This window comes from Myotis daubentonii, chromosome 9 (assembly GCF_963259705.1).
Source record: "Myotis daubentonii chromosome 9, mMyoDau2.1, whole genome shotgun sequence".
Lineage (NCBI taxonomy): Eukaryota > Metazoa > Chordata > Mammalia > Chiroptera > Vespertilionidae > Myotis > Myotis daubentonii.
The window spans coordinates 23,195,068-23,211,668 of record NC_081848.1 but is presented as its reverse complement, the minus strand read 5'-3'; the positions used below and the strand labels follow the sequence as shown (position 1 = coordinate 23,211,668).

The window sequence follows — 16,601 nt, the reverse complement described above, 5'->3', positions numbered from 1 at the left end:
CTTAAAAATCCTCAATAGAAGGTTAAAAAGGAAGAAAACACAAGGTGCTAACTGCCCTAAAGGACACCTTCTGTAGACCCTCAAAACTGGGCTAGATCTCTCCTGGGCATGAGCTCCAAACTGGCAATTACCACCCACTTTAAGTGCCTATCTTCTTCCCCACCGGACTCCTAGGGAAGAGGTACCCTATCTTATACACTTTTAAATACTCATTAGAAATGTAACAAGGCAAAGGACCTAAATAGACACCTTTCAAAAGAGGACATTCAGAAAGCCAAGAGACATATGAAAACATGCTCAAAGTCACTAATCATCCGAGAGATGCAAATCAAAACAACAATGAGGTACCATCTCACACCTGTCAGACTGGCTATCATCAACAAATCAACAAACGACAAGTGCTGGAGAGGATGTGGAGAAAAAGGAACACTTGTGCACTGCTGCTGGGAATGCAGACTGGTGCAGCCACTATGGAAGACAGTATGGAGTTTCCTCAAAAAACTGAAAATGGAACTCCCATTTGACCCTGTGATCCCACTTCTAGGAATATATCCCAAGAAGTCAGAAACACCAATCAGAAAGGATATATGCACCCCTATGTTCATAGCAGCACAATTCACCATAGCTAAGATCTGGAAACAGCCTAAGTGCCCATCAGTAGATGAATGGATTAGAAAACTGTGGTACATCTACACGATGGAATACTATGCTGCTCTAAAAAGGAAGGAACTCTTACCATTTGCAACGGCATGGATGGAACTGGAGAGCATTATGCTAAGTGAAATAAGCCAGTCAATGAAGGAAAAATACCACATGATCTCACTCATTCATGGATAATAGAGACCATTATAAACTTTTGAACAATAATAGATACAGAGGCAGAGCTGCCTCAAACAGATTGTCAAACTGCAGCGGGAAGGCCGGGGAGGGTTGGGGGGCAGGAGGTAAGGGGGTAAGAGATCAACCAAAGGACTTGTATGCATGCATATAAGCATAACCAATGGACATAAGACACTGGGGGATAGGGGAGGCTAGGGGACTGTCTAGGGGGGGGGGGGGAAAAATGGACACATATGTAATACCCTTTGTAATACTTTAAGCAATAAAAAAAAAGAAAAAAAGAAATGTAACAAGAGCTACATATGTACTTTTTAATTGTCTAGAAGCCATATTAGAAAAATAAAAACAGTACTAGCTAGTTTGGCTCAGTGGATAGAGCATCAGCCTGTGGACTGAAGGATCCCAGGTTCAATTCTGGTCAAGGGCACATGACCAGGTTTCGGGCTCAATCCCCAGTAGGGGGCATGCAGCAGGTAGCCAATCAATGATTCTCTCTCATCATTGACGTTTCTATCTCTCCCTCTCCCTTCTTCTCTGAAATCAATAAATATATATTTAAAAAAAGAAAGAAAAACAGGCAAAAGTGATTTAATATATTTCATTTAATCCAATAAATCCAAACTACTGTCATCTCAGCATGCAACAAATATTTTAAAAATATTAATGAGACATTCTATATTTTTTGTTTATACCAAGCCTTCAAAATCCAGAGTGTATTTTATATACACAACACATCTCAATCCAGACCAGCCACATTTCAAGTGCTCAACAGCCATATGTGTAGTGGTGCTTGGATTGAGCATAATCTAATTCTTCCTGAGAACCAAATTATTCCTTAGTTTGCCCTGGCCAGGTTGCTTACTTGGTTAGAGGGTCGTCCTGATACCCCAAGGTTGCAGGTTCAATCCCCAGTCAGGGCACATATAGAAGTCAGCCAGTGAATGCATAAATATGTGGAAAAACAAATCTTTCTCTCTCTCTCTCTCCCCCCCTCTCCCTCCCTCTCCTTTTTTTCTCTCTCTTCCCCTCCCGCCATTCCTTTCTCTCTAAAAATCATTCAATAAAAAAAAAATTATCCCTTAGTTTAAGTCAGGTGCTTAGGAAGGAGTAGGCATCACTACCATAGCTCAGTGCTCAACTAAGACCAATAAGCTAAGAACTACAAAGAACAAATTAATTCTGTTCAATAAATCTGCAATCTGAACAAATTCACACTTCTGAAAGTTTAATATTTTATCTCATAAAGTAATCTTACTGCAGTACCTAAAGAATTAAAATACATATGTGCCTTTTATATTCCAAATTCTAAAACTCAATAAGGTCATATGTTTTAATGACATCTAGTTGCCAGTTCCTAATATGTAACATAGTCATAGAAGAAAGGAAGAGACAGAAACAGGGAAGGAAGGAGAGAGGCAGGAAGAAAGGAAGCAGACTGAGTCTGTGAGGATGCAGAAAAACAAGATAAAAATGCAATTTGCAAATATATAAATTACCTGGACTCATATCCTGACTGTTCTACATGCTAGCTAGGTACTCTTACTCTGGGTGTCCAACTTTATTGCCTCATTTTCCCATCTATAAAATGATAATAATTATAGTATGCCACAAAAGGATTTTATAAAAATTAAATTAGTTAATAACTTAAAGCATTTATATCAGTGTTGACATAACATATACTCAATAAACATTTCCTAATACAAATAATAAAAATTGAGACTAAACTGATTACCAAACTCTGGTAAGAATTTCTACTGATTATGAAAACAACATAATTAGATTAAGAAAGATACAAATAATAACACAGTATCTTTTTTTAAAAAAAATCAAACAATGATCCCCATGTGAAAGTCTTTATCTTCTGCCCATCATCTACCACGTGATTTGGAAATACAAAGATTATATCCCTTATAAAGCTGGGCAGTAGTTCCTTTATTTCAGAGGTGTACTTTCTTGTAGCTGCTACAGTGTTGTTCCCCGTGACCGCCTTCCTCTCTTTCTGTATTTCTACTTTCAGAAGGAATTTGCATATCGAAGAATATATATGTATTGTATACAGGAGTGGAGAGGAAGGTAGTTCTGGAAGAGGCACATGGTAACATAAAAGGTCTAAGAAGTAAAGCTTTATAATGTGAGAAAAGAGACAGAGAACTCAGTGCATACTGAGAGCCACAGGCTCTCTTATACCAGTATACTTTCTGACCAAAATGTCAGAGAATAAGGGCAATGAAGAGAAGGCAAGACAAGATCCCATCTTTGTCCAGAAAAGCTACACTAGGTGACAGACTTTTAACAATAGGTATACACCAGAGGTTATATATAAACAAGTCACATTAGAGCCACAGATATAAAAAGAACTCAAACAAGTGAACAGAGCAAGGCGGAGGGCAACCCATACCCTACATATGTTGGCCATCACTGGTTTTGAACATGGCTATCTTTCATCAAACATAAAAAAAAGGGGGGGGACCTAGAAGAAAAGATTATTTGACAAGGAAAAGGAACTATCAGCCTGATGCTCAACAAAAGAGCAGTCTTCTGAAAATAATTTCCGATATACATTACAAGAAACATTAATAAACTAGCTGGCATACTCAAAAGGAAATCAGCCATATCTCCTAAGGAACAGGAACAAACGCCATAAGGATAGACACACTGAGACTAAGAAATGGGTCATATAAAGAATGACTGCAAAAAATTTAAAAATGTAATAGCAGAAACAAAATCTGTGTTGGAATTAAGAACTAAATTGATTATTCAGAAAACAGCATTTATGTTGAAGGGCAACCATAAAAATTGCTCCACAAATTTATAGAAAAAGAACAAGAGGTAAAAATCATGAGAGAAGATGATAAAGAACCAATGAAAGAATTATATTTCCTAAAGAAAAAAGTCAAAACACAATAGGAACAATAATCCAATACATAATGGAAGAACATGCTTTTGAAATAAATAATGACTTTCTAAGCTTGTTGATCAAAATAGCTTACCAGATTCCACATACTTAAAAAAATGAACAGAGATATACCTAGGTGCATTTTAGCAAATTCTTCTGAAATATAAGAATTAAAAGACAAACTTTGAGTACATAGGCAGAGAGAGAGAGAGAGAGAGAGAGAGAGAGAGAGAGAGAGAGAGAGAGATAGAGATAATGTACAACAGCAAGATCAGGCTGGCTTCAAATTTATCAACTATATTCTAGAAGACAACAAAATGTTATCAGATCTTTGAAGAAAAATGCTATGACCTCTCTAATATGATTGATGGTAACAGGAAGTAATTCTCAGATATGCCATGTCACCAAAAATATAATCCACATGTTCTGCTTTTGGGGAGGAAATTGCCTGAGGGCAATTAAGCTGAAAGGGGGAAATCAAAATTAAGAGTTCTATATAAGAAATTTGTGGTGTACAAGCAAAGACTTAAGTTATTATATCCTAATGACCCTACAGCCAAAAAAAAAAAAAAATTCCTGCCACCATACTAACATCTCTGAGTCTGACTTTCATATTTATATCAAGATAATAATATCCACCTTACAGGTTTGTATGAAATGAGACAGTTGAAACATAAAGGGATTTGCAAGCTGCTATATTAAAATGTAAGAAATACTTATCAATCACTTAACAGACACATCAACAGAAGTTTTCACCTCATCTCACAATATTCTATTCATGTGGTGTTTTGTTTCTCTGCTCTAAAACAAATAGGGATTAATGACACCTTACAATCTAATAGCAATAAACACAATATCTCCATAATTCCATAAAATTTGATATACTATACAAAATAACATACACAGAATTAATATTTGAGACCGCATGACATAAAGAGAACCACCACCTCACAAATTCTTCAACTACTGACTTCTAGATTTAGCTACAGAAAAAAGAGCACCTTATTCTAAAAAAAGCAATAAGAGGAATGATATCAGCATCATGGCATCATAAGATGTCCCTCATTCTGTTGCCTTTTAACTTCTAAAATTTGGCACCTCTCCATAAATAAAAGGGCCTCCGTGGGAGCCTTGAAATCCAGCACCATATGCCAAGGGAGCCGGAAAGGGTCTCTCCCACTAGTGCATCAGGTAATAGGCAGACAGACCCCAGACCCAGGTAAGGGCTGTGGAATCAGCAGGAGCCTGTGAATTGACTCCAACCCTCTTGATTGCAGGAAAATACTGACGTGACACATACAGATAAGAAAGCCTTGCCCTGACCGGTCTGGCTCAGAAGATAGAGCGTTGGCCTGCGGACTCAAGGATCCCAGGTTCGATTCCGGTCAAGGGCATGTACCTTGGTTTCGGGCACATACCCAGTAGGGAGTGTGCAGGAGGCAGCTGATCGATGTTTCTCTCTCATTGATGTTTCTAACTCTCTACCCCTCTCCCTTCCTCTCCGTAAAAAATCAGTAATTTATATATATAAAAGAAAGCCTTAATAGAAATCCAGGTTTCTGCAGAAGTTCCAGCACTCCACTGGGGCAAAAAATATATACAAGTTTTATGCATCAAAGTGGATAAGAGGAACTTTGTCAGCATCACCCTTGCCCAGGAGGCGGCACAGCTTAAGAGGAAGTCGGGGATCCCTCCCTGTGGGGGAAAGGGAGAGGAGTAAGCACCCAACTTCCCCAGTTGTGGGGCTGCTAAAGAAACCCATCTCTTGCCCACAGGATTCAGAGTATTAAAGCAAAAGTCCATTACTTGGAGAAGGAAGGGGTTCAGAAAAGTGGCAGATGAGAGTATCAGAAAGCATTAAAGAGATGCAGTTTTCTGTGTTCTAGACTCCAGCAAAAAGCCCATCCATAAGCTGTCAGAAAAAACCTCACCCAAGGATTCCTTCACCTGACCCACAGGAATGCCAAAATCCCCAAGTGCCAAACCCATACCTTCCTGACTCTGGAGCCAGCTCTTTTTACTAGTATGTGTTTCAGAGGGCTACAGCAAGAGCAAGCTCAGGTAGATAGAGAGTGCATGCAGAAAAGCTGGGGTCTGTGGGCAAGGGAGAAACCATAATTATGAGCTGTACTGCCACCTTTGTGACAATGAAAGAGAGGTTCCCACCATTTAGCCTGGTTTACTGTAAGATCAACTGCTTAAGAATCCACAAGAGGAAGCAAGAATTGTACAACAGGTGTATTCAATCATATAAGGTGAGAGACAGCTCCAGAATATAAGCTGACAAAAAAAAAAAAAATCCTTCATGAAGGCAGCTAGTACATATTGGAGGAGGGGACTGCTACTTCAAATGCCAAAACAGCAATGCAAAACTACAAGAAACATAAAGAGTCAAAGGAACATGATATCACCAAAAGGTCACAATAATACCCCAAAAATTGAACCCAAAGACAGAGATCTGTGATTTACCCAATAAAGAATTAAAAACAGCTGTTTTGAGGGACCTCAATGAACTAAAAAAATTTTTTTAATTAAATCAAGAAAACAATAAATGAACAAAATGAGAAATAAACTGAGATAGAAATCATAAAAACAACCAAACAGAAATTCTGTTGCTGAAGAATTCAATAAATGAAATGAACACAAGACAGAGTACCAACAGCAGAATAGAACAGGCAGAAGACAGACTCAGTGAATTAAAGGATAGGAACTTTGAAATAACCCAGTCAGAGGAGAACAAAGAAAAAAGAATGAAGAGTGAAGCAAACCTATGATTTATAAGACACCATCAAGAGAACCAATATCAGAATCACCAGAGTTCCAGAAGGTGAAGAAAGGGAAACGGGGCATAAAGTTTATTAGAACTTACAGACCAGGGGAGAGAATTGGACATCCAAGTGCTTAAACCAGCCGTGGGCAAACTACGGCCCGTGAAATGAATAAAACTAAAAAAAAAAAAAAAAAAAAGACCATACCCTTTTATGTAATGACTAGGGGCCCGGTGCACGAAATTCGTGCACTGGGTGTGTGTGGGCGGGGGGAGTGTCCCTCAGCCCAGCCTGCCCCCTCTCACATACTGGGAGCCCTCAGGCATTGACCCCCATCACCCTCCAATCGCAGGATCGGCCCCTTGCCCAGGCGTCAGGCCTGGGCAGGGGACCCTCATTTCCCCCCATCACTGGTTCTGCCCCCAGCCCAGGCCTGATGCCTCGGCCAGAGGCGTAGACGCCCAACACCCTCTGATCGCCTGATCGGCCCCTTGCCCAGGCCTGACGCCTCCGCCAGAGGTGTCAGGCTTGGACAGGGGACCCCCATCTCCCCCTGATCACTGGCTCTGGCCCCCGCCCAGGCCTGAGGCCTCTGGCCCAGGAATCATGCCTGGGCAGGGGACCCCCATCTCCCTCTGATCGCTTGCTCCACCCCCCACCCAAGCCTGACGCCTCTGACCCAGGCTTCAGGCCTGGGCAAGGGGACCATCATATCCCCCCAATCCCTGGCTCCGCCCCCCGCCCAGGCCTGATGCCTCGGCCAGAGGAGTTGACCCTCATCACCCTCCGATCACCAATCACCGGATCGGCCCCTTGACCAGGCCTGAGGCCTCTGGCAGAGATGTCAGGCCTGGACAGGGGACCCCCAGCTCCCCGCGGTTGCAGGCTCCGCCCCTGCCCAGGCCTAACACCTCTGGCCTAGGCGTCCGGCCCGGGCAGCGGGGACCCGCAGCTGCAGCGGCCCCGCGATCGTGGGCTTCGCTTTAGGCCCAGGCAAGGGACCCCTAGCTCCCGGGACTGCCAGCTTCGACTGTGCCCAGCTCCCATCGCTGGCTCCACCCCTACTTCCTGCTATCACTGGCCAGGGCGGCAAAGGCACCTGATTCTCCGATCATGGCTAGGGGGCAGGCCAAAGGCGGCCCCAGGGCCGCCTTTGCCCTGCCCCCCAGCTCTTAGGTCCCCCCTGGGTTTCTGATCACTGTCAGTGGCAGGGGGCTTCTTCCTGCTTTCCCTTTCGCCTCCCTGCATTGTGCCTACATATGCAAATTAACCGCCATCTTGTTGGCAGTTAACTGCCAATCTTAGTTGGCAGTTAACTGCCAATCTTAGTTGGCAGTTAATTTGCATATAGCCCTGATTAGCCAATGAAAAGGGTATCGTCGTACGCCAATTACCATTTTTCTCTTTTATTAGATAGGATGTTTACTCTGAATTTATATTAGTTCACACAAACACTCCATCCATGCTTTTGTTCTGGCCCTCTGGTCCAGTTTAAGAACCCACTGTGGCCCTCGAGTCAAAAAGTTTGCCCACCCCTGGCTTAAACTCATAGATCATCTCATTATTTCAATTCAAAACAATCCTCTCTAAGACACATTATAATAAAACTGTCAAAAATCACAGATAAAGAGGAAATACTGAAAGTAATAAAAGAAAATTTCTAACCTATAAACCCTCATTAGGCTATCTAGGCCAGTGGTTGACAATCGGTGGTCTGGGAACCACTGGTGGTCCATGAGGTCTGAAAGGTTGGCGACCGCTGATCTAGGCCCATGGTCGGCAAACTGTGGCTTGCAAGCCACATGCGGCTCTTTGGCCCCTTGAGTGTGGCTTTTCCTAAGCCTTAGGAGTATCCTAATTAAGTTAATAACAATGTACCTACCTATACAGTTTAAGTTTAAAAAAATTGGCTCTCAAAAGAAATTTCAATCGTTGTACTGTTGATATTTGGCTCTGTTGACTAATGAGTTTGCCGACCACTGATAGACCAGTGGTTCTCAACCTTGGCTGCACATTAGAATCACCTGGGAATCTTTTTAAAATCCTGATTTCTGGGCCTCATCCTCCAGAAATTCTGTTTCTTTGTTATGGGGTGGTGCCACAACATTAGTAACAAAGAAACAGAATTTCCTGAGGATGAGGCCCAGAAATCAGGATTTTAAAAAGATTCCCAGGTGATTCTAATGTGTAGCCAAGGTTGAGAACCACTGCTAAGGGCAGATTTCTCAGTAGGAACCTTACCACCTGGGAGAGAATGAATTGATATGCTGAAAGGAAAAAATGCCAGCCAAGAATACTCTATCTGGCAAAGGAATCCTTCAGAAATGAAATACTTTCCCAAACAAACAAAAGCTGAGTGAGTTCATCACCATTACATCTGCCTTACAAAAAATGCTAAAAGGAATTCTTCAAAACAAAAAGATGCTAATAGTAAAATGAAAATGTACAACTTGAAAGGACAGAGCAGGACTGATGGCTGTGTCCTTAACCCCTCTTCCAAGAAAAAGCTGCAGGGTGTATCAGTTACTCAGCCTGCCCTTATCTCGGCCAATGGGAAAGCGGGGGAAACTAGCCCAAGGCCAAAAGTATGCTGGCCCCCCCCCCCGCCCCCACCCCCGCGTCTTTGTGTAACCAGACCCTAGCTGCACCCTGCCCCAACCCCCGACCCCAAGCCCTGTAAATTCTTTGTTCTCTTGGGATTCGGGGCTCTCTCTTGCACCCAGTAATGGAGGCAAGGGGGGGACCAAGCGAGCTTGTATAAGAGACCCTCTGCTTTTGCATCGGACTGGCTCCCTGGCGTGGTTTTTTGGGGATCTTGAAATCTGGGCATAACATTTTGGGGGCTCGCCGGGATCCCCGACACCATTGAGGGACCCCCAGTCCGGAGGGCCTGACTGACCGCGGTAGGTGTTTGTGTGTCGCTGTATGTTTTGTATCTATCCTATGTGAGCTCACTTCTGAAATCTGTAATCGTAATCGCCCACATGATCTAGGGGATCAAGGGCAGGAGGAGTCGGGGGACACCTTGATCCTCCATCTGGAGGGGTATAGCTTTGCTTCCGCGGAGTCGGAAAGTCTGTAGAAACCCCCTCAATCTGGGACGGGCGGAGGAGTCGGGGGACGCCTCGATACTCCATCTGAAGAGGGAAAATTTTGCTTCCGCGGAGTCGGAAGGTCTGTAGAAACCCCCTCAATCTGAGAAAAGGCGGGTCGCTCCCGCTGGTTGGCACGCAGCCATCGTCTAGCTTTCGGTTTTTGCTTCCATGGAGTTGGAAGGCTGTACTTTTTTGGGCCCTTTAGTTGTTTGTGTTTCCGTTTTATTTTGTGGACTTGCTGGATGGACATTATGGTGGACTCAGACCGCTCCCTTGGGTATTGTGATTAATCATTTCAAGGAGATTGGGGGAGGCTTTAGAGCTCCCTCAGGAATGGGGAAGTTTTTAGGAATTGAATGGATTGTTTAAACTCTGAATGAATGTCTGGTGAAAGTGTATGAATGTGGAGGGAGGGGGACTGCTCTCACCCCTCCTTTGTGTGGCGGTCAGGCGGCCGCCTGAGTGAAGGTCTGTGGAAACAGGTCACCCCCTCCCCAAGTATTCTAAAATTAAAATCCTTCTTGTAATTGAAAAGCTTTTACAAATTTATAAATGCATCCGGGATTTCTGTGCACATGTAGAGGGAAAAGGCCAGTTTAAAAACGAGTGCACATAGTTTTGAGCTGAACTTGACTTTTTGCTGTGTACAGAATAAAAACCCGAGCCTGTTTTGGCCTTAAAAATGGCGAAGATGAACCTGAAAAAGAAATACAGGCTGGTTTCCCAAGGCCATTTAAAGTAGCTCTTTTGAAATTTCCCGCCCTGAGGCAAGTACCACCAGGAAGTTGATAGTCAAGTTTACATATGAATAGCTATGACTTCCCCAGCAGGAAAATTGTGACCATTTTGAAATTTAGCAGCTATGCCAGGCTTATTGGCTGGAAACTTAAAACTTTTAAGTTCAAATCATCTAAAAGCATTGAAATTTATAATACTGAAATGTTGATCTAAATATGCCTAGTATGAAGTCTAAATGATAGAAGTTAATCTATTAATTGAAAATGCCTTTGCTTATTGATCTGATTGACAAGAGAGGATTGATTTTGTGACCTCAACTGAAGATTTTTGATGCAAGGACCAGTTTAAATTTAATTGATATTCTTTAAAATGATTATAAAAGGTATAAACAGCTAATATATGCCTAAGTTTAACCTACGTTCTAGATAATGTGTTTACCCAAAGCTGTGGTTTAAATTGCATGCTGTCTCTGCTTAACTAGTGAAATTTCTGTGTCTCTTAAAATGTATTGCTAATCACCTAAGAATTAAGGCTAAGAGTTCTAGCTACCTGGAAAGCATGGCCTTGGTGTGATAGGAGGAAAAAAAGAAATGTTAACTGGATAATATACCAGTGAGCTGGGACTGGTCACTAATGATGGATTGTGAGAAGGGCTGAACATGGCCTAACTTCTCCTTCCTTGGTACCCCTGAAATGTCAGAGGATCCAATGTGTTTAATCCTCTTGAAGGACACTGAATGGTTCTTTCCTTCCTCTTTAACTTTTAGGGGATTGTATAAATGGATTACTGATGTAGATTATCAAGAATCTCTAAGGGACTTGTCCTGTATCTGGAGGAATGGCTTCTAGATGGTATTCACCATCTCTGGGACTTCCGGAGGGAAGTCGAAACTCGGACTGGCTAAGGGTTCGAATCTGGCCTATCTTTTAGAAAGATAGAAAAGAAGCATTCCTAGGCAGTTTTCTATCACCTCTGTTCAGGGACTTGTTCTGTATCTTGACACAACTGAAACTGATTTGTTGGTATTTTGTGGTATAAATGTGGCATGCACCTCAAAGTTCTTAATGGGGAATGTATCTAGTTATCATGTCTATTTAGTCTTGATCTCCTTGTTCAATATGAGTACCATTTCTATCTGGATGAGACATAGGTCAAGAATCCCATCCTGGGACGTGGGAAAGGGAGGCCCCCACATCTGTTCCTGTCAGGCCCCCATCAGGGGACTTGGGCGGTGTTCCTGTTACCTGCTCAAGATCCCAAGACTGTATTTGTTCATGTAAGTGTGGAAATATATTCTGTGCTAGGTTGGGATTTTGGAATTCTGGGGTAGATTTAAAAGGTATTTGTGGCTTTTCTAGTCTGATTGGGACATTTAAGGGTGGGGCTCACAGTTCCCCAGGGCAGAGATTCCATGGGCCCTTCCCCCTGCCTGTGCTGAATTAAATAATACAGGCCAGTGTCATTTAGCTTGCTGGTTAAAGGAAAACAATGGGCCTTAGAATCTGTAAAGGTGGGCGGGAATGAAGCTGGTCAAATGTACCTGTTGCTGCTAGCTAAGGAGGGGCTGATACCCACTTCTAGAGCACTCCCTTGAAAGAGGCCTGGTTGCTGCTCTGCCACAAAGGGAACTGGTAGAAAGACAAAAAAGCAGAGCGCTGTAACTGATAAACAGGGTTACCTAGAAGCCATCAGGACTTTGAAGTTCTCCAAGAGAGGAGGAATCTGACTCAGAGACTGGTGAGGACTGGGTAGCTTTTCTTTAACAATCTCTTTCCTTGAGAGGGCTCCAGACATTTGGCCGCGCCTCCGCGCCATCTACGGGACCAGCCCAACCCCAACTCCTCATCAGCACAGACCAGGAGATTGGGTCTACATCAGAAGGCACTGCTGGGAGACCCTAGAGCCACGTTGGAAGGGTCCCTACACTGTGGTGCTGAAGACCCCCACCGCTCTCGAGGTAGACGGCGTCACGACCTGGGTCCATCCGGAAAGACTTCATCACCAAATGGAGCATCGATTGATCGAGAGCAACGCAACCCGCTCAAGCTCAAGCTACGGAGTGCTTGACCTGCCTGATGCCGGTAACATGACTCGCGATCGCTCCTGTCATCAGGAGCCCCCACAATACTGTGTAATACACTTAGATAATGCCTGCATCTTCATGGACATGGCTCCAAAGAGACAAGGACCATTTATAGGATCACATGTTTAGTAGAAGATTTGGCTACCTGAAGCGGCCATGATGCCAATATTATGTTTCATTGTATTGATATGTTATATTAACCTTTGATTCTTTTGCAGGTTTGAATGTATGTTGGCTGTCCTGGAAGGGAGCTGTGTGGGGTGACCCCCAAAAGTAAAGGGTGTCTAGCTGCCAAGAGGGCAAGTGCCCAACTGGGCAGGGAAGGATGCCCATCAGGTTTTGGTCTCTGTTGAGAGACAGCTAACAGTTGACAGCCTGTAATACTGTCTTGCAGGCCTGAGTCACCATGCCCATGTCAGGGGTAGTAAAGCTGGAAAAAGCCTGTTTAGACTAGAAGGTCTGAGGCATGGTTATGCATAGAAAGAAGGTTTTATACCAACAATTACTGTTTTGTTTTAAATCCATGAAAAGGAATTAGCAAGGAAAGTCAGAAAATCTTAGAGTAGATTAGTATGTTTTTCTCCTTATGTAATTCCTCCCAAATCTGGCAATGCTAAATAAGTACGTTTCTTTGCATAGATCCAATAAGACTGATTCCTAATAGTGGTTTTATTAATGGAAAACTTTGACTGGAGTATCATGTTTTAAAGAGCCCTGTCTGAACTCTAAAGACTTGAAGCCACTAAGACCACGAAGAAAGCCTGGTATCCTGCTTGGGAGCCCTGAAGATGGCTGGCGCTGGAGCGTCAGGCCCATGCCCTACCATCACTGGCGGTTGGTAAGAGTAGAAGGGCAGCAGTAAAGATGTCTCTGCATCCCTGCGGAACCCCCACACACTCTGGGCCGCAACAAGTAGGAGGGCTACTGAGATGGGCCTTAAAGCCTGGAGCGTGGGCTCAGGTGGAGTTGCTACAGGTGAGGGATTCACCTAACTCAGCAGATACTGCAGGCTGGCTTGATGGCAGCTGGATGGCTTGGCTTCCTGGCCCTACGGGGCACATTAAGGTTCAACCATGAAATTCCAGCAAAGGTAGTCAGTTACCATTCTTGTTGTGTTTATGCAAACATCAGGACAGTAAATAAATTAATCTTGATTTGGCTTTTTAATAGCCATGGAGGAATTTTAAGAAGAAAAATCCTATTTCAATAGAAGTTGTTAAAGCTAAAATGATTTCTTTCCCTTCCACCGGACCATTTGTTAAGCTTATAAGAATAGTTCAATTGATAGTTCTGTGTGCCCAGTACGGGCCACTAGCAACAGTGGAATAGAAATGCAGTCCGTCTCATGATTGAGCCGGAAGTTCCAAGACAAGGGGGGAATGAAAGGACAGAGCAGGACTGATGGCTGTGTCCTTAACCCCTCTTCCAAGAAAAAGCCGCAGGGTCTATCAGTTACTCAGCCTGCCCTTATCTCGGCCAATGGGAAAGCGGGGGAAACTAGCCCAAGGCCAAAAGTATGCTGGCCACCTCCCCTGTCTTTGTGTAACCAGACCCTAGCTGCACCCTGCCCCAACCCCCGACCCCAAGCCCTGTAAATTCTTTGTTCTCTTGGGATTCGGGGCTCTCTCTTGCACCCAGTAATGGAGGCAAGGAGGGGACCAAGTGAGCTTGTATAAGAGACCCTCTGCTTTTGCATCGGACTGGCTCCCTGGCGTGGTTTTTTGGGGATCTTGAAATCTGGGCATAACACAACTCACTGGTAAATATATAGTCAGATTCAGAAAAGTCTAATTCTGTAATAGGATGCTGCGTTAACCAACTGACCGTGTTATAAACATTAACGGAAAGAGTATTAAAAATAATTATAGCCAGTATAATTTCTTCATGAACAATATAAAATGAGGTAAACTGTGACATTAAATACATAAAATGTTCAATGCAATCTCCTCAGAAATAGAAAAAAAATCCTAAAATTTATATGGGACCATAAAAGATTCCAAATAGCTAAAGTAATCTTGAGAAAGAACAAAACTGGAGGCATCATACTTCCTGCTTTCAAACTATATACAAAGTTATAGCTATCAAACCCATATGGTATTATCATACAAACAGACACACAGAATAATGGAACAGAATAAAGAGCATAGAAATAAACCTATGCATATATGATCAATTAATTTACAACAAGTTGCCAAGAATATACTAGGAAGAAAGGATAGTCTTTTCAATAGTGCTAGGAAAACTGAACAGCCAAGTGCAAAAGAGTGAAATTGGATCCCTATGTTGCACCATACACAAATATCAACTCAAAATGGATTAAAGACTTGGAAATAAGACCTGAAACCACAAAACTAGAATAAACCATGGAGGGTAAGCTCCCTGGCATCAGTGTTGGCAATGATTTTTTTGGTTTTCCCACCAAAAGGAAAGGGAATAAAAGGAAAAACAAACAAGTGGGACTACATAAAAAGCTGTGTAGGGGAAAGGAAACCATCAACAAAATGAAAAGACAAACTACTGATCTAGAGAAAATATTTGTAAAGCATGTATCTGGCAAGACATTAATATCCAGAATACACAAAGAACTCATAAAACTCAGTAGTGTGTTTGGAAATTTTTATAATATTGGGAAGGGGATTAAGAATTTTAAACTTGACTAGTCATGTAAAGGAAAATCACTGCAGACCTCTGATGAGATTAATAGCATGGTCAAAGAGGTATACAAAACTGGATATAATAAAGACAAAATGATAATAATCTAGGAGAGAAATAGCAAAATCCTGGATTAGTAGAAATAAAGTGGTATTAGAAGCAAAGAGAAATATTTGATACTTGTTGAAAAAAGTAGTTAAATGTGACCAGAGGCTTAATAAACAAATACAATCAATTAATTTTTACTTGAGAAGAACTGCATTTAAGATATGTCAGTAATGGAAGAAGAAATGCAAATATAACAAAGAAAGGAGGTAAGATCAAAACAAGAGGACAACTCAGAAATGCCAGGAGCCTACAAAAGGGCTTGTGGAATTAAAGCAGCAAAGCCAGACTGATTCATCAGGTTTTTCTGCATTCACACGGAAATACCTTTAGTGGAAAAAAGTTATATAACTCTCCCCCGTCTGAAAGGAGGAGAAAAATCCCCTCCTGGAGAAATCCCCTTAACACATAAAACACTTTTCTCTTACTGGGTCAAAATAATGTTATTAAATGACTATCCAACCTGTTTCCCATCAGATTCATTAGAACTGCCTGCTTCCGGAGTTCTGGTTATATCAAAGATAAGATTATATAAGGTCTGCTCTTTGAATACAATACAATACTTAATCCTTTTCTTATTATCAAGAAGTCTATAAATCACATTAAAATCTTACTGGTGAAAAAAACACACAGATAGAAATTTCTAATACTTTTTATATTCCTAAAATCAATTCAGTTTTGCTCTCTCCCCAACCATGTTTTTCCCCATTGTCTTCCATGCCCTCTTTATCAAGCTCTGTAAATTTCCGTGTGATTTTAACCTACCTCCCAATCTCTCCTTCTCTCCCTGATCAGGAAATTATTATAAAGGATCTGCAAGTGGTAAGTTTATGGATCAGTTTTCACATGGAATGTCAGATGACAGATAAACAGGCAAGAAATTTTTTGAAATCTGCAGAACACTAAATTAAAATCATCTGAAAGGGAGAAATGAGTCTGTAGAAGTTACAAACTATCCGCCACAGTTTCTTTATGTGCTAAAACAGTAGAGGAAAAAATAATGAACTTATTCTTCATTGAATAATTCTATAAAAGAAAATTGTTTACATCAATTTTACTTTAGTCTATTTTTTTATACAACTTGACTGTGTCGACATAAGAAACTTCCAAACCTGTAAAGAATCTTTATGTGTTTATTTGAGCCAAACTGACAAGTTATGCCAGGGAGCAAGATCTCAAAGGCTCCAGAAGATAATAGTTTTGCAGTTACTTTTCTGCACTTAAAATCAAAGCAAGGGAAGGAAGGTTACATGAAGGTAGGAGAAAGCAAGGCAGGAGACTCTCATGCTTCAGAAGGAGGGATCTGCAAGGGGCATTTAAAAGGTATGTTATTTGGATGCACAGAAACAATGAACAGGGCTTAAGGCAAAAATAAGCCTTTATAAAGTTATATTCCTGGAGCATCACTCCCCACCATGACCAG

General features: G+C 42.1%; 1 protein-coding gene across 4 annotated transcripts in view; it reads right to left on the bottom strand.

The window, feature by feature from the left end:
* Positions 1-16,601, bottom strand: part of MTMR2 (myotubularin related protein 2) — a 104,649-nt gene that overhangs the window by 41,398 nt on the left and 46,650 nt on the right. For 2 of the 4 annotated variants that reach the window (XM_059708094.1, XM_059708095.1), the window contains one exon: positions 2,337-2,418. The exons of the other annotated variants lie outside the window; for them this stretch is intronic. The gene's annotated coding sequence lies outside the window, so the exon portion shown is untranslated. Of the gene's footprint in view, positions 1-2,336; positions 2,419-16,601 lie in introns of those variants that run through there. 4 annotated transcript variants of the gene reach the window in all.